The following is an 18,572-nucleotide window of genomic DNA, read 5'->3' on the forward strand; positions in this document are numbered from 1 at the left end:
CCTTATTTGGGTCTACAAAGCCCAAAACACACATCGGGATTGATTCGGGACTAAATTGAGAATTTGAGAAGTTTTAAGAAAACTTAGAAAATTTTTCCATGAAACAGGGTCACATGCCCATGTGGACATAGGGACATGCCTGTGTCCTCAGGCCGTGTAACTCTCTGCTTATGACGTCAGCATGCAAATCGAGCCACACGGCCAGGCCACACACTTGTGTGCTAGGCTATGTCATCCACACGGCTGGGACATATGGCCGTGTCTCTGCCAGTGTGGCTAACACTTAGGCTATTTTTCAAGCCTTTTGTTCCCATTAATCCCTCACATCTTTACACACATCAAAGTTATACATCATGGCATCATTTTAATGATTTAGCATACTTTACTAAGGTGTATTCTCAACTTTAACGTGCTATCGTACACAAGTTTCACCTACTCATATAATATCAAGTCTAGACGCAATAAATCCATATTCATTGACCTTGTTAAGTGACCTTATTTAAAGATTAAGCATTCATGTTCAATCATCATCGTCTTGTTTCTATACCATACAATTACTTCATGGCTATAACCATTTCGATTGGTCATGAAACATTTATCATACACACATGTCTTAACACCCAACATGCATTTCCCACAAGCATAAAAACATCATCGCATCACAAGCATTAGAACTTATCATGGATAACTAAGCTTACAAGCCACAATCATTATAAGCCACATCTCATGGCTATATACAATGAATCAATATAAGCTAATACATTTGGTTGATCATAACAACATCTATTATAAAAAATAAGTCTCTATACATGCCACTCACTTGAAGGTACTTAATACACATATGTCAATACTCCAAAGATGATAGCTTGATAGTTGATGCTGCCTCCGACGATCTCCAACCCCGAGCTAACCTGACAACACTAAGAAATAGAAAGGGGAGGGTAAGCTTTATAGCTTAGTAAGACCGTATGAAAATAATAAGCAATTTATCAACTTACTTCTCAAGGTAATACAACCCTATTTGCATTTTTACTTATGTTCCAATCAAGCTGTTTTCTTGGGTCATAGTTACTAAATTATTTATATCTGGAGCTACGGAACTCCAGATTAAGATCCACTAATTTTTCCTGAAACTGGACTCATATCTTTTCTTACATAAAATTTTTAGAATTTTTTGTCTAGCCAATAAGTACAGTTTCTTCCTTAAACTTACCCCTTTTTCGCTATCTAATAGTTCCGACTCCTCTTCAATAAAAACTAATTATATCATAATACAAGTCTCGGATGGTGTTCTTGTCTATTTCTCTTGAAAATAAACTAATTAATAATTCTAAGAATATAAATTATAACACATAACTATTTTTGTACAATTTTCAATGAATTTCTAAAATCAAAATAGGGGATTTCAAAATCATTTTGACTCTGTCTCACAAAAATTTAAATATTTCGTAGTATGAAACTCCTTTGCTTACACCGTTTCTTCTATGTGAAACTAGACTCATTAAGCTTTAATTTAATATTTTATTTAGCCTCTAACTGAATTTTCACAATTTTTGGTGGATTTTCAAATTTGGACTACTGCTATTGTCCAAAACTGTTTTAGTGTAAATTAATGATACTAAGTTTATCACACCTTATTAATTCATTTTCACCACATTGGTAAAAATACATGTTTATACATCATAAGTATAGACCTATAATCACATGGTCATCACAAAATCATTCTCATAGGCATGACTTACCTATTTATATCCTCACCAAATGTGCATCATAAATCGAAATCATTTCTCATGAGTTTGGCATACATACCTGTGTTACTCAACATGCTCGTATACTTACTCATATCCATTCCTTATTAATCATACAACATGAATTGAATTCACATCTCATCAATTTCATGTAAGTGCCTGTACCACTCACAACATAGCCATAAGCTCTATCATTTTGATATAAACCATACATCTCCCGTTGAACCATTTGGAATACTACAGGATATTCAATAGCCCCAAACATGGGATAAGATGCCGATGCCATGTCCCAGACATGGTCTTACACTGGCTAGCACATCAAAGTCGATGTCATGTCCCAGATAGGTCTTACATTGACTTTCATATATCGAGGCCGATGTCGTGTCCTAGACAGGTCTTACACTGGCTCTTATCTATCGGTGTCGATGCCATGTCCTAGATAGGTCTTACACTGACACACAACAAGCTGACACCATATCCCAGACAGGTCTTACACTAGCTTGTATATCTTGAGGCCAATGCATGTTCCAGACATGTCTTACACTAGCTCTCGTCTCAATTCCATTGCATGTCCTAGACATGTCTTACACTGGCACTCATAATGTGGCCAATGCATGTCCCAAACATTCTTACACTAGCATACATATCACCCAATGCCTTGGCATGAATATCCAAATCTATTCCTAAGGTTCAATTGGGAGTTATTGCTACGTAAATTCTCATAATTTACATTCACAATGCAAGTCAACAATTCAAACCATACTAATTGTACAATACATGGCAACATTAAATTTGTATTATTTACGTACAACTTACTCGTTTCAATGGAATATCGTATTCCACCAAATTTCTAATGTATTCTATCATCATATGAGTGTTATTAACTTTTGGCATCACTTTCTCATACATAACTCCATCAACATATAATTCAATACAATTATAACAAAATACAATGCAAGTATATTAACAATAATATGGATAATATGCTTATTTAGTCACACGAACTTACCTCGAATGCAAATTTTAACCAATTATTCCATTTTAGTCCATAACCTCGTACTTTCCGATTTAAGCTCGAATCTCAATTTTCTTGATCTATAATGATAAAATCCACTATTTTAATCATCATATTAACCAATACATTTCATAATTTATAATTTGGCAAAATGCCCTAGACTTTCACAAAAATTATGATTTTACCCCTAGGCTCGTAAATTGATTTTTATCGAATTTCCTCCCTTACCAAGCCTAGTCGAATTCTTTTTATAACTATAGCAACTCACAATTTCAATTATTTCACACATTTTCAACCTATTTTAGATACTTTACAAAATAGTCCCTTTAGGTGTTTTTCATGAACACCACTTCACAAAAGTTGTCTATTTAACAACCAAGACTCATTTTCTTCCATAAAATTTTAGCTAAAAACATTAATTCTCTCATGGAAAAACCCTATACTTTCATCCATTTTGCAAAATAGTCCCCTCATTAGATAGATTATGCTACAATGGTCCCAAAAGTACAAAAATTATCAAGAAAGACCATTAAAATCACTTACTTGTAAGGGTGAAGAGTGGCTCAAATTTTAAAATTTCAAAACCCCTATTTTTCTGGTATTTTCGATGGAGATAATGAAGGTGAAAAGATGATATCACTTTCTCTTTATTTTATTTTATTTCTAGTTAAACAAGTCACCAATTTCACCTAACCTTTGAAAATTTTCATTCCCCTGTCTCTATGGTCAGCCAACACTAATTTAAAGGCATATTTGCATTTTAAAGACCCAAAATTATGGTTCTCTAGCTATTTAACACATTTGGCTAGCAAAAAAAAGACTTCTGCCCTTTATACGATTTAGTCATTTTTCTCAATTAAGCTCACAAACACTAAAATTAATTCACCAAAATTTTCATACACTCATATAATCATGTTATAATACCCAAAATAATATTAAAAATAATTTCTTCGGCCTTGAAATAGTGGTTCCGAAACCACTATTTCGACTAGGCCTAAAATCGAGTTGTTACAAAATCTAAACAATATTATAATAATCCTAACAATAATCCTAAAAATAAAATTTAAATTTAAATAAAGTCTTATGTTCATAAATCTCTTCTTTTGAAATTTTTCCCCAAGTTTTCCACACTTTGTATTTTCGACACCACTTTTTCCCTATTTCTCATGCTGACCTGTTTTGTCTTTAAATTCATGTTTTTTGCCTCCAAATTTCCTTTGCGTTCAATTTAGTCCCTACAAGATAAAAAGCCATAAACAACCAAAATTAGTAGGATCATACTCAAAATATATATGTAATGAACACATAAAAGTGTGTGATTTTAAAGTATTATCAAGTCCAAAAGACCTGCCGCTCCTTTACGAAAAAATACCCCACCAAAAGGGCAGCCTTAGAGTGTGTTGCCCCTCACCCCTTTTCTCAAGTGTTTCTTCCTTCCCAAACTACAACTTCTCCCTCAAGAGCATAATATATTTCTTAACAAGAAGTTTTTGTTTTCATCCTTTCGATTGTAGAAGCTTCAAAAGGTGAGCTGAATTCAACATCTGTTCCCCGAGAAGATCTTATTCAAATTGAAGAAATACAAGGTTCTATTGGTAACTTTCAAATATATATAGTTGGTTGTCTCAATTTCTTATTCTGGTTAAGCTACTTGATTAACACAAATATTGAGCTGGCTATTGTCCCCTTGCAAGAGGTTAGTCAGACGATTGAGACTACTTATACTCCTCTTAATGATTTTTTGAAGAATGAGCAATTGGTTTAAGAAGGCATGACCAGTATGAGGAAGTAGTATCAGTAAATGATGGAGGTGCTGCAGAGGGTTAAGGAAGAGAATTCCCTCGTAAAAAGAGAGAATACTCAATTGAAGGAAGATAAGCAATAGCTTTGAGAGGCTCTATTGGAGCAAGATGTTGAAGTTAAAGACTTGAGCCTTCAACTCCAACATGTGTGCGCATTTTGGACGAAAGGCTAAAAAAGGCTTAAAGATGTCCAAGTAACCGTCTCGACCATTATCGTGGATGGGGTCATGTTGGCCATGCAAGTGGCCTTTAGTCCTATGTTGATGCATGGGATGAACTTTAGGTCAATCTTTGATTTAATCAGGTGTGGTCATTGCTTGGATTTTGACATTAATTGCCTATCCGAAGATTGTTGGCATTATTTTCACCAAGATATGTAACCCTTTATTTTTGTTGGTGACTTTTCAAGAAGTAAATCCCTTGAAGATAAAACTTAGAGGTCAACATCCTACCTAGAGGAGTTAGAAAAGGATAGTAAAGGAATAGAGTCAATGGGTGGAGAGTCAAGCTCGCAAGGTACACAACAAGAGGGCACATTAGATAGGAGATGGGGGCAAAGTTCTTTGTAAATATACATATAATGTTGCGAAGGTTTTGTAATTGTACCTTCATGGTTATCACTTAATAAAATATTATCTTTTTCTTGTTATATCTTTGCTTTATGCTTTCTAGCTATGTGTTCCCTTCTTATCTGTAACATACCTAACCCGTATCCAACATCGGAATAGAGTTATGAGGTATTACTGGATAATACACCTTTATCACATACATTTATACAAATCATGCACAGTGTCCCTTATTGTAACACCCCTTACCCGTGTCCAATGTTGGGACAAGGTACGAGGTATTATGGACTTAAACATGCACATACTTGCAAAAACTGAGCCATAATTTTATTTTTAATTCAAAACTTTTCAAACACATGCATGTCAACCCTTATTTGGGTCTAAGAAGCCCAAAACATACATTGGGATTGATTTAGGACTAAACCGAGAACTTGAGAAGTTTCAGAAAAACTTAGAAAGTTTTCCCATGAAATAGGGTCACACACCCGTGTGGACATAGGGACATGCCCATGTCCTCAGGCCATGTAACTTTCTGTTTATGATGCCAGCATGCAAATCGAGCCACACGGCCAAGCCACACTCCTTTGTCCTCAGGCCATGTCCCTCACACGGTTGAGACACACTATTGTGTCTCGGCCCGTGTAGTCAACACTTAGGCTATTTTCTAAGCCTTCATGTTACCCATAAACCCTTACAACCTTATACATATTACAACCACAAATCATGGCATCACTGTAGTGATTAAACACTCTTTATTAAGATATATTCATAACATTAATATGTTCTCTTACAAGCAACGCATCTACTCATGCAATACCAAGTCTAGATTCCTTAATTTACATTCATAAGACTTGCCATTTTGATAATCACTTTTACCATTATACTATGGTTATCAACTCATCCATCCAGCACTCATGTTCAACCATTATCACGTTGTTTTTATAACATGCAATTACTACATGGCTATGACCACCTCAATTGGGCATAGAGCATACACCCAACACACATGTCATATTACCAATCATGCATGGCAAACAAACATAATCACATCATAAATAGTAGACATGACATGAATACCTAAGTTTACAAGCCATAATCAATATGAGCCACAACTCATGGCCATATACATATAACTCAATATAAGCCAATACATTTGGCCAAAGAATAATAATACATGTCAATAAACTAGATCCCTATACATGCCACTCACTTGAAATTTGTAATATATGCTTCATTATTCCAAAGGTAGTGATTTGATAGTGTGATGCTGCCTCCGACGATCTCCAACCCCGAGCTAACCTGACAAAGCTAAAAGCAATGGAAATGAAAGAGTAAGCTTCACGCTTAGTAAGTCCATATGAAAATAATAAACAACTTATTAACATGCTTCCACCAATTCTTACAATGTGATCTCAAAGTAATACTATCATAATTGCCTTTTTACCTATGTTCAGGTTAAGTTGTTTTCTTGAGTCACAGTTACTAAATTATTTATATCTGGAGTTACGGAACTCCAAATTAAAATCTGCTAATTTTCCCAGAAACTAGACTCACATATATTTTTACCATAAAATTTTCAGAATTTTTGGTTTATCCAATTAGTAGAGTTTATCTTCAAAATCACCCCTATTCTGCTATTTGACAGCTTCAACCTTTCTTTACTAAAAATTAGTTATCTCCTCACACGGGATTCGAATGATGTTCCCATTTGTTTTTTTTTGAAAATAGACTCATTAAGGGTTCTAATAATATAAATGGTAGCTCATAATTATTTTTTACAAATATTTATGATTTTACCAAATCAGAATAGGGGATACCGAAAACATTCTAACTTTGTCTCACAAAAATTCAAATATCTCATAATCTGATATTCTTTTTCTTACACCGTTTCTTCTAGGTGAAACTAAGATCAAAAAGATTTAAGTTCATATTTTATTCGGCCTCAAATTCAATTTCCACAATTTTTGGTGAATTTTTAAAGTTGGACTACAACTAATGTCCAAAATAGTTTTAGTACAAAAATGATGATAACTAAGTTCATCACACCTTCATTTCTTTTAAAATTAGAAATCTATGCATTTATAAACATATATCATAGTACACCAAATTAATACAACATCATTTGACATTACTCATGGACTTACCATTCATGTATTTCATATTCAATTGAGTTTCTGTACATACCTGTACTCATTCTTAACATGACTCAAGTTCGTTCTCATCAATGACATAGCTCATTGGGACCATCATCAATTCCTTCCTTGAATTACCCGTTGAACACTCGGAATACTAATGGATACACGAAAACTTACACATAGTGCCATATACGCAGCTAGAACCAACTTATAGTGCATAACGTATGTAGCTAAAGCTACCACATATTTTGTAATGCCCGTATTTGAGCTACTCATGAGTCTGTACACAAAGTTAGCACCTGAACCCCAAAGCATTATCATGTAATGCCCACTCATTGAGCTACTCACGGGTTTATACACAAAGTCAGTACCCGGAACCTAAAGCATTAACATGATATGCTCGCTCAGCGTGTTACTCACGAGTTTATACACAAAGTCAGTACTCGGACCCACATTACATATATCACTTATCTCATGAACTCAGACACAACTCATGAGTTCAGACCACATTATTTCTCATGACATATCTTATGTATCCTATACTATTTCTTAGGTTCAAACAAGATTTCTTGTCTAGCTTAATATTGTCGCACTTGCTCATAATGTCATTTATTCTTCCATCATACATTTCATACTTACATGATAGTAATAAAACATTTAAATGCACATATTATCAAAGCATTAAAATATGCTACAACATCACATTATTTGTTTATGTACTTACTTATTGAATCTTCATCAAGAATACCCGTATAATCAATCATACAATTTATATAATGATAACAATAAAGCATTTAATATTCAATTATAACATTGCATTATTATAACCACACGAACTTATCTCGAATGCAATTTCGGCTCATTATTATCTTTTTGTACTTAACCACGTACTTTCTCGATTTAAGCCTAAATCTTGATTTTCTTGATCTAACATGACGAAATTCACTCATTTAATCATTACATTAATTAAAACATTCTATAATTCACAATTTGGCAAAATGACCGTTTTGCCCTTAGACTTTACAAAATTACGATTTTGCCCTTAGGCTCGTAAATCGATTTTTATCAAATTTCCTCCTTTACCAAGCCTAGATGAATTCTTTTTATAACTATAGCAACTCAAAATTTCAATTATTTCACACATTTACAACTTATTTTACAACTTTACAAAATAACCCTTTTTAGGTGTTTTTCATGAACACCACTTCACAAAAGTTGTTTATTTAACAACCAAAATTCATTTTCTTCCATAAAAATTCACCAAACAACATGAATAATCTCATGGAAAAACCCTATAATTTCAACCATTTTGCAAAATAGTCCCCTCATTAGCTAGATTATGCTACAAGGTCCCAAAAGTACAAAAATTATCAAGAAAGACCATCAAAATCACTTACTTGCAAGGGTGAAGAGTGGCTTCAAATTTCAAGCTTTCAAAAACCCTATTTTGCTGGTATTTTTCGTGGAGAGAATGAAGGTGGAAAGATGATATCACTTTCTGTTTATTTTATTTTATTTCTAGTCAAACAAGTCACCAATTTCACCTAACCTTTGAAAATTTTCATTCCCTTGTCTCTATGGCCGACCACCACTAATTTAAAGGCCTATTTGTACTTTAAAGACCCCCAATTATGGTTCTCTGGCTATTTAACACATTTGTCTAGCAAAACAAAACTTTTGTCCCTTATGCAATTTAGTCCTTTTTCGTAATTAAGCATGAAACCGCTAAAATTATTTCACCAAAATTTTCATGCACTCATATAATCATGCTATAACACATAAAATAACATTAAAAATAATTTCTCCGGCCCTAGAATAATGGTTTCGAAACCACTTTCTGACTAGGCCCAAAATTGGGCTATTACACTTATAAGGCTTTACGAGACCTTAAAACATGTTTAGAAGTGGTTCGGGACTAAATCGGTAATAGTTGCAAACTTAGGGAATCTTAGAAAATTTTCCAACATTTAAGGGTCACACGCCCGTATGAACAGGCCGTGTGCTTCACACGGCCACCAGACACGCCCGTGGCACAAGCCGTGTGAAAACAGGGCATACATACTGACTTGTACCACACGGTCAGAGACACGCCCGTGTGCCATGGCCGTGGAAAAACTAGGGAGGTTACTGACTTGGGTCACACGGCTGGGCACAGACCTATGTGCCAACCTATGTGTCTCACACAACCAGTAGACATGCTCGTTTGTCTAGGCCATATCAAAATTGTAGGGTATACTGCCTTAATTCGAAAGGGTACCCTAGGGGACACAAGGCCGTGTAACATGACTGTGTGTCGCACACAGCTGAGACACATGCCCGTGTCTCTACCAGTGTGGACAAAAATAGGCTATTTGTAAAGCCAATTTGCCACCCTTCTTGCAAACACATCTAGCAACCAAAATGATACCATTTCCACACACTTATCATACCATCTAGCATCAACCATTTCAACTACTCAATTCCACATTCAAAACCTACCAAATTATTATGCCAAAACTGTCACAACTTGCATAAGTTCCATATACATTAATTCATCATATTATCATCTATTTTATATCACGAAAAACATCATTAAACTTTATCAACAACTAAGGCCAACATACCCTAATCAAGCCAATATATATAAGGCATTGTGCATATCACTTAGACCAACTTAAATGACCAAATACATATCAACATTTTCAACCAAAAGTAAGCCAAATCTCATGGCTTAAATCATAATTCAAAACATATCATCAACTCACTAGCCTATACATGCCATATACTATTTTTACAAGAATCCAAAAATACCAACAAGTAGTTGATAGTGTGACGATGGTTCCCGATGATCCCCGTTGTTCGAGCTAGCTTCAATACTCTATAAAACAAAGAAAAATAACACACAATAAACTTCATAGCTTAGTAAGTTCGTAATAAATATTTACTCAACAGTTCATAATAAAAAATTATCAATTAACAAACACTTAGTAAGTCTCATAGCATCATTCGATTCTAATTCATGACCATTTACCATATATATATCAATCCATCAAGCTTCGTACACATAGTATCAACTACCACATAGGTATCATAGTATCAACTACCACATAGTTATCGTACGTACTTGTACTTTTCATATTTATTTATTTCATTTTCTCCTCATTGTTCAATATATTATGTAACACCTCTAACCCATATCTGTAGCCGGAATAAGGTTACGAGGAATTACTAATCAACACACTTCATTCTCATACATTTAAGCAATCATAAACAAAGTCCATATAAATCATTCACAATGTCCCTTACATAGGTGTACGAGACCTTAAAACATGCTTAGAAGTGGTTCAAGACTATACCGATAATATTTACAAACTTTAGGAAACCTATAAAATTTTCTTTAATTATAGGGTCATACGCCCGTTTGAATAGGCCGTGTCCCTCACACGGTTACCAGACACGCTCGTGTCATAGACCGTGTGAAAACAGGACATACATACTGACTTGCACCATACAGCCGGAGACATGCCCGTGTGCCTTAGCCATGGTCGAAACTGACTTGGGTTACACGGCTAACTACACGTCTGTGTGTTTAGCCCACGTACTCTTTGAAATGACCACACACGGCTATGTGCCAAGGCTGTATGCCTCACACAGCCACCAAACACTCCCGTGTGTCTAGGCCGTGTTCAAGACTGACTTTAAATTTGTAGGACTACCCTAGGGGTCACACGACCGTGTAACATAACCTTGTGTCGCACACGGCTGAGACACACGCCCGTGTCTCTACCTGTGTGGACAAAAATAAGCCATTTGAAAAACCAATTTTGCCACCCTTTTCTCATACATATCAATCAACCTAAATGGTACCATTTCAAGACATTTATAAACAACCAAAACCAACCAATTCGTACTCATATTATGTCATCTTTACACAACATTTCAACTACTCATTTCTATAACCAAAATATACCCAAAATCATTAAAGTTGTATGACTTCTAAATACATTTCATTAACACTTATTTCATAACACAAAACTCACCATATCGTCATTTTAAACCAAACCAATTTATAAAGTATTATATACATCACATATAACACTTACCAAGCACATAATTTAAGCCAAATTAAATGGCCAAATACATACCAACTTTTCAACAAAAGCAAGCCAAATCTCATGGCTATATCAATATCAAAATATAACATCAATTTAGTAGCCTATACATGCCATATACCATATATACAAAGCTTCTAAAAATACCAAGAAGTTGATTCTATAGTGTGATGACGGTTCTTGATGATCTCTGATGTCTGAGCTAGCTTTAATACTCTAGAAAACAAAGACAAATAACACACAGTAAACTTCATAGCTTAGTATGTTCGTACCAAAAATACTCAACAGTTCATATTATCTAAATCATCAACTAATAGACACTTAGTAGTTCTCATCTTATCATTCAATACTAATCCATAACCATTTATCATGTATATACCATTTCATCAGGCTTCATACACATAGTATCAACTACCACATAGGTATCGTACATACCTATACTTTCCCGTATTTATTTATTTATTTCATCATCACCTCTTTGTTCAATACGCTAAATCGTTCGAAAATCTTTCAATGCTATAAGAACTCGCACACTTAGTGCATAAATGTTTAACTGAAGCTATAACAATATCACACACTTAGTGCCATCACATTGAACCGAAGTTATCTTAGTATCGCACACTTAGTGCCATATAAAACCGAAGTTATTTCAATTCGAACACTAAGTGCTGTATATAGCCGAAGCTATCTCAAAACGCACACTAAGTGCCAGACATCGTAGACTTCTCATCGTACACAGTCGTAGTCACAAATATACAATTTATGCATTATTAAAGCAATAAAAAAACATAATTGTAACTTCATTTATCACGTACGAACTCATCTCGTACTCGGAATAGAAAAACCGGATCGATTACTCTATAACCTTTGATTTTTCTCGATCTATATCCGAGTTCTTTCTTTCTTGATCTATATATATCCAAAATTAACCCATTTAATCACCAACTCATTCAATATCATCCAAAAATATACATTTGGGCATTTTTGCACTTTAACCCCTAAACTTTCACATTTTGACATTTTAATCCCTATCTCATAAAATCACAAAATACACATAATTTCACATTTCTCATGCTTAGCCGAATTTTCATATAGTCTCTAGCAACCCATATCTTTCATTTATTCACATGTTTAACCCTAAATTTTCATTTTTTCACAAATTAATCTGTAATATGCTTTTTTACTCAAAATCACATTACAAAACATGCATATCAAGCACCGAGCTTTCATTATTCATCATCAAACATTCAAAAACTCAAGCTTTCATCAATGGAAACTTTCAAAATCATCAACACATTCCAAAATTTAGACATGGGCTAGCTAGTACTCAAAGCAACAATCACAAAAACGTAGATATCATCAAAAATCGAGCAAAATACATACATTAATTACTCCACACAAGTGTCGAATGTTTTTGAGCATTCAAAACCCTATTTATTTTCTCATTTTCAACAATATAAGTGGAAGATGATGAATAGAATGTTTTTGGTTTAATTAATATTAACATATTAACCAATTTACAATTTTAACCTTAATTTAAACCATTTAAAAACATTCATTTTATGGCCATTTATGTCCATCTCCACTATCAATGGACTAACTACAACATAAGGACCTTTCATTTAATAAGCCATGGCAATTTGACACCTTTATCAAATAGAATGTAACTTTTGCATTTTTACACGATTTAGTCCTTTTCTCAAATTAACCACTTAAACGATAAAATTAACACACCAAACTTTCACAGATATCTAATCTCATGCCATAAACACACAACGTAATATTAAAATATTTTTTGACTCGGATTTGTGGTCTCAAAACCACTGTTCCAATTAGGGTCTAAACCGGGCTGTTACAACTCTCATCCCTTAGGGATTTTCATCCCTGAAAATCTTACCAGTGAATAGGTTTGAATTTTGCTTTCTCATAGCATCCTCGGGTTCTGAAGTAGCTTCTTCAACCCCGTGTCGATGCCACAATACTTTTACTAACGCTATTCTTTTATTTCTCATCCCTTTGATCTCACGAGCTAAAATTTGTATTGGTTCTTCATCATAAGATATATCATGCTGAATTTCAACTTCAATGGGGGAAATGACATGCGAAGGATCTGATCTGTATCTTTGTAGCATCGATACATGAAATACATTATGAATCCTTTCTAACTCAGGTGGAAATAACAATCTATAAGCAACCAACCCAATACGTTCGACAATCTTATATGGCCCAATGAATCTCGGACTCAACTTTCCTTTTTTGCCGAATCTGATTATTTACTTCCACAGTGAAACTTTTAAAAATACTTGATCTCCGATTTGAAACTCAATATCTTTCCGTTTCAAATCTGCGTAAGATTTTTGATGATCTAACGTTGCTTTAAGACTACCACGAATCATTTTTACTTTCTGTTCAGTCTCTCTAATCAGATCAACCCCGTGAATCTTATTCTCACTTAACTCAGTCCAGTACAACGGTGTTTGACACTTTCGACCATATAAAGCTTTGTAAGGTGCCATTTTAATACTCGATTGAAAACTATTGTTATACGCGAATTCAATCAATGACAAATATTTTTCTCACGTACTTTCAAACTCAAGAATGTAACATCTCAACATATCATCAAGTATCTGAATAAATTGCTCGGATTGACCATCCGTCTGCGGGTGAAATGCGAAACTGAAATGTAGCTTTGTACCTAGTGCATATTGTAGTTTCTTCCAAAACCTCGATGTGAATCTCGGATCTTTGTCCGATACAATAGAAACATGTACTCCATGTAATCTCACAACCTCAGAGATGTATAACTCAGCAAGCTTATCAAGTGAATAATTTGTACGCATAGGAATGAAATAAGCTAATTTTGTTAATCGGTCAACAACAACCCAAATTACATCTTTCTTACTCGGAGATAGGGGCAAACCCGAAACAAAATCCATAATTAATCTATCCCATTTCCACTCAGGAATCATAAGAGGCTGTAATAAACCTGATGGCACTTGATGCTCAGCTTTGTCTTGTTGACAAATCAAACTTTTCGAAACAAATTCTGAAATGTCATGTTTCATACCATGCCACCAATAGAGCTGTTTCAAATCGTTATACATTTTCGTGCTTCCCGGATGCACGGACAAATGGCTATTATATGCTTCGTTCAAAATCATCTGAATTAACTCTGAATTCCTCAGAACACATATTCGACCTCTGAATCTTAAACAGTTATTTAAATCAGCTTGGAACTTTGAATCAGGGTTCGAATCACATTGAGCTTGTTTTGCTAACATTTCATTATCAATTTTCTAAGCTTCACAAATCTGTTATTGTAACACCCCAAATTTGGGCCTAGAAGTATTGGGCCTTGAGTGTGGGTTTGTAAGGAGGTTTTATATAGGTATTTAATTGTGCAATGAAAGGACACAATTAAATGTTTGCTTTAGTGGTTAATGGCTTTGAGAAGTGTTGGAGAAATCTTGGGTTCAAACTTGGGCTTTAGCAAAAATTTTGGTATTAAGTGAAAAAAAACCTGGATTCTTGAATGAGGGTTTTTAAATTATTGTGTTAACTAAATGACACAAGGAAGCTTGTAGTCTAGTGGTTGTGGCGTCATTAAGGTTGTGACAGCCCAAAATTGACCCTAGTCGGAATGTGGTTTCGGGACCACAAAACCGAGGCATAAAAATAATTAAAAATTTATTTTGATGCCTATGATATGTGTTAAATTGTGTGTGAGATTTTTGATGTTTCGATTTAGTGTTATAAATGCGAATTTCACTAGAAAGGACCTAGTAGTGAACTTTGAAAGTATGGTGGGGAAATGTGTGATGACTAGTTGCTCATGCATGCAAAAATAAGGGATTTGCATGTCAAATTTCCCCCCAACATAAAGTGGCCGGCCATGGCAAGAGAGGATGGGCAAAACATGTCATGAAACATGTTTTGTTGGTGCATGAGGGAGAAATAATAAACAAAGGTGTATGGGTAAGAAAAGAATGAAAAAAAAATGTGTGTGAGTGTGGTATTCCCCCCCATTGCCGTGAGTTGTAGAGAAAGAAAGAAAAATTTTGTTCATCCTTTCTTTGAGCCAAAACTAAGGAAGAAGGAGGATTTTTGCTTCATGCTTGGTTTGGAAGAGATCTAGAAGGAGATTTGGCTAAGTTTGCATCAAGATTAAGGTATGTACGAGGTTGTGTTAGGAGTTTCATGCATGTTTTGGTTGCTAACTTGATGAGCATGTTAGCCATGGCTCAAATCTTTGTTATGCCATGGAAATGGTATTTGGCCAAAGTTGTTATGGTGATAAAGCCATTGCATGCTAAGTGTAAAGCTTGATGATGATGCATGCAATGATGGATTGTCTACTCTTGAGTAAGATTTTGAGTTTTCTTTTGTTTAATCATGATTGAAGTTGAAAAGGAGCATGATTGTCATATTCGCCATGATGCATTCATAAGCATGGTTCATGCTTCTTGCATGTTAGTTAAAATTTGTGTTTTGGATGGCTATGGACACCTTGAAATTCGCCATGCTCATATATGTATATATATGTTTGCACATGATGTTTTGGTTATGAACTAAGTGATGAATATGTTGGTTTAAAGAAGAAGATGTTGAAGAATGATTGTGAAATCGCATAGCACATTCGACCTAGCACACATATGAGTGCTTGATGCTATATTATAAGTTTTGAGCTACAATATGCAAAGCATTAACTAGTAAAATGCATGCTGTTTTTGTGAGGTATTAAGTGCATAATTGGCCTCAACATGGACATGAATATTCGCCTTGGGTAGCCTATTGAAGGCCTTAGCTTTTCCTCGATGCTCGAATGAATTGTATTGAATTGCTTGATGTAGTATAAAATGTGCATGACCATTGTGTATTCAAGCTAAAGGTTGGCCATATGACCATTTAAACTCCTTGTCATATTCGCCATAAGCTAGCACAATGAGGTTTTAATAAATTGAATTTGTTTGAATTAGCTCAAGAGCTTAGAGGGCCACAATTGGACAAGGGAAGGAAAAGTGATCGAATAGCCGTAAAAGCCGTTCGACAACATCCGAGGTAAGTCCTCAAGAAGTGACCCTACTTGAATTATGTGAAATGAAGTATGGATGTGTATTGATTATTGACTATGTGTGTATGAGTATTTGAATGATACCCGGCTAAGTCCCGAAGGCGATTATGCTAGTGATTATAATTGTGTTTGAGCCTTAGTAACGAAAATGAAATATGTATGTCCAATGATTATTGATGTATGTGCGCATGAGAAATTGAATGATATCCGGCTAAGTCCCAAGACGTTAATGCTGGAAATTATATCCGGTTAAGACCAAGGCAATTGTGCTAGTGGCTACATCCGGGCTAAGTCCCGAGGACATTTATGCTAGTAATTATATCCGGGCTAAGACCAAGGCATTCGTCGAGTCATTCTATCCGGCTAAGACCAAGGCATTTGTGCAAATCGTGATATCCGAAGTTAAGTCCGTGAGGCCTTGGTGCGGGTTACCATAACCGGCTATGTCCCAAGGCGATTGAACGAGTAGCGATATCCGGTTAAACTCGAAGGTATGTGATTTGAAAATTATAAGCTTGCTGGAAAATTTTAGCTAATGCACTTGTGAAATTTCCCAATGACAAGGTAAGTGTGGTGTGTGCTTTGCTGCGCTAGGAGTAAGAGCGTATGAATATCCGCTCCTATGATGGAACGAGTTATCGGCCTTAACGGCCGTTATTTGTGTATGAACATAAGAGTTGGGATGGTGAAGTAAGTATGATTATGTGAACGTGTATTAATGAAATGATGCATTTGGCTATGTGAATGTATTGTTTTAATTAAAGCTGAATTTATTGCTTGAGACTTACTAAGCATAAATATGCTTACCCGTTGCTTTGGCTCTCGGTTTCTGATTTTGCTCGATGGCAATCGGATTCGGGATCATTAAGGTCAAGTCATCTACACTATCAAAGCCTCCATCTTGGTATAATTTTGGTTGGAATTTGAAATGGCATGTATAGGACTACCCTTGTTGGTTCAATTATGTTGTGATGTATATGTGTACGGCCATGCGAAAATGGCTCGTAAAAGTAGAGTATGGACTTAGACCGTTTGTGGTTTGTATATATATATATATGGTGTCATGATGTGATTATGGATTGGAAATGGGAGTGTTGGTCACATGATCAGCCATTGGTATGGTTAAAATGATCATATATGAACCTTTGTATGGCAAGACTAGTTGGTTCATGGAGACTACAAAATAGGTAAGACCTACCTTAAAAACAGAAGCTGCCAGCTGCAGTGACGTGAATGTGAAAAATCACCAAAATTTATAGGAATGGTATTAAATAGTGAATAAGCTATGTAAATGAACCTTGATGAGTCTATTTTCATATGGAAGAAACGAGATGGTCATAGGAGCTACATGTTAAGAGATATGAAAGCTATTGTGAGACAGGGCCAGAACGGTTTCTGGGTCCCCTGTCGCAACTTTAAAAATTTACTATAAATTATCCAGAAAGAATTAGGAGTCATGCCTTATATGTACAGATTCCATTTTGAGTCTAGTTTCATTAGAAACAAACGGCACCAGTATTAAAGCCCTGTACAGAGAGATATTCAAGTTATAACGCGTGAAGGTCAGAGCAGTCGATCCCTGTAACATGGGTGACTTTAACTAATAAACTGTACCAATTGGCCCAACCAAAAATTCTAGAAATAAATCCATGGATGGATATATGAGTCTAAATTCAGGGAAAATTTACGAAACTAGTTTCCGAGTTTTGAAACTCGAGATATGATTTTTAAGGCGACGGTGATGCAGTTTTCCAGCCTGACTGGAAATGTCAAATTGGTGGGCAAATATGTGGACTTGGCTTGTTAACCCCTCGTGTCCGACACCGGCAACGGTCTCGGGTTCGGGGTGTTACAAAGGTTGTATGGGAGCCTGGTTTCAAGCCTTGGCTCTTGCAATTTATTTTGGGTTTTTAAAGGGAACCTGGACTTTGGCCTTTAGACTTTATAATTAATTGGGGATAAAATATAACACCAAAAGCCTTGTGGCTTAGTGGCAAGTAGCGTGTGGAGCATTTAAGGGGAGGCATAGGTTCGAATCCCATGGCAAGCAAAGAGCATTTATTTTGCTAACAGGGGGCGGCAAGAGTTGGTGTTGAATTTAAACTCTAATGTTGGAGGGATCCCACATCAGGAAGCTAATATAA

The sequence above is a fragment of the Gossypium arboreum genome, chromosome 3 (assembly GCF_025698485.1).
Source record: "Gossypium arboreum isolate Shixiya-1 chromosome 3, ASM2569848v2, whole genome shotgun sequence".
Classification (NCBI taxonomy): Eukaryota; Viridiplantae; Streptophyta; class Magnoliopsida; order Malvales; family Malvaceae; genus Gossypium; species Gossypium arboreum.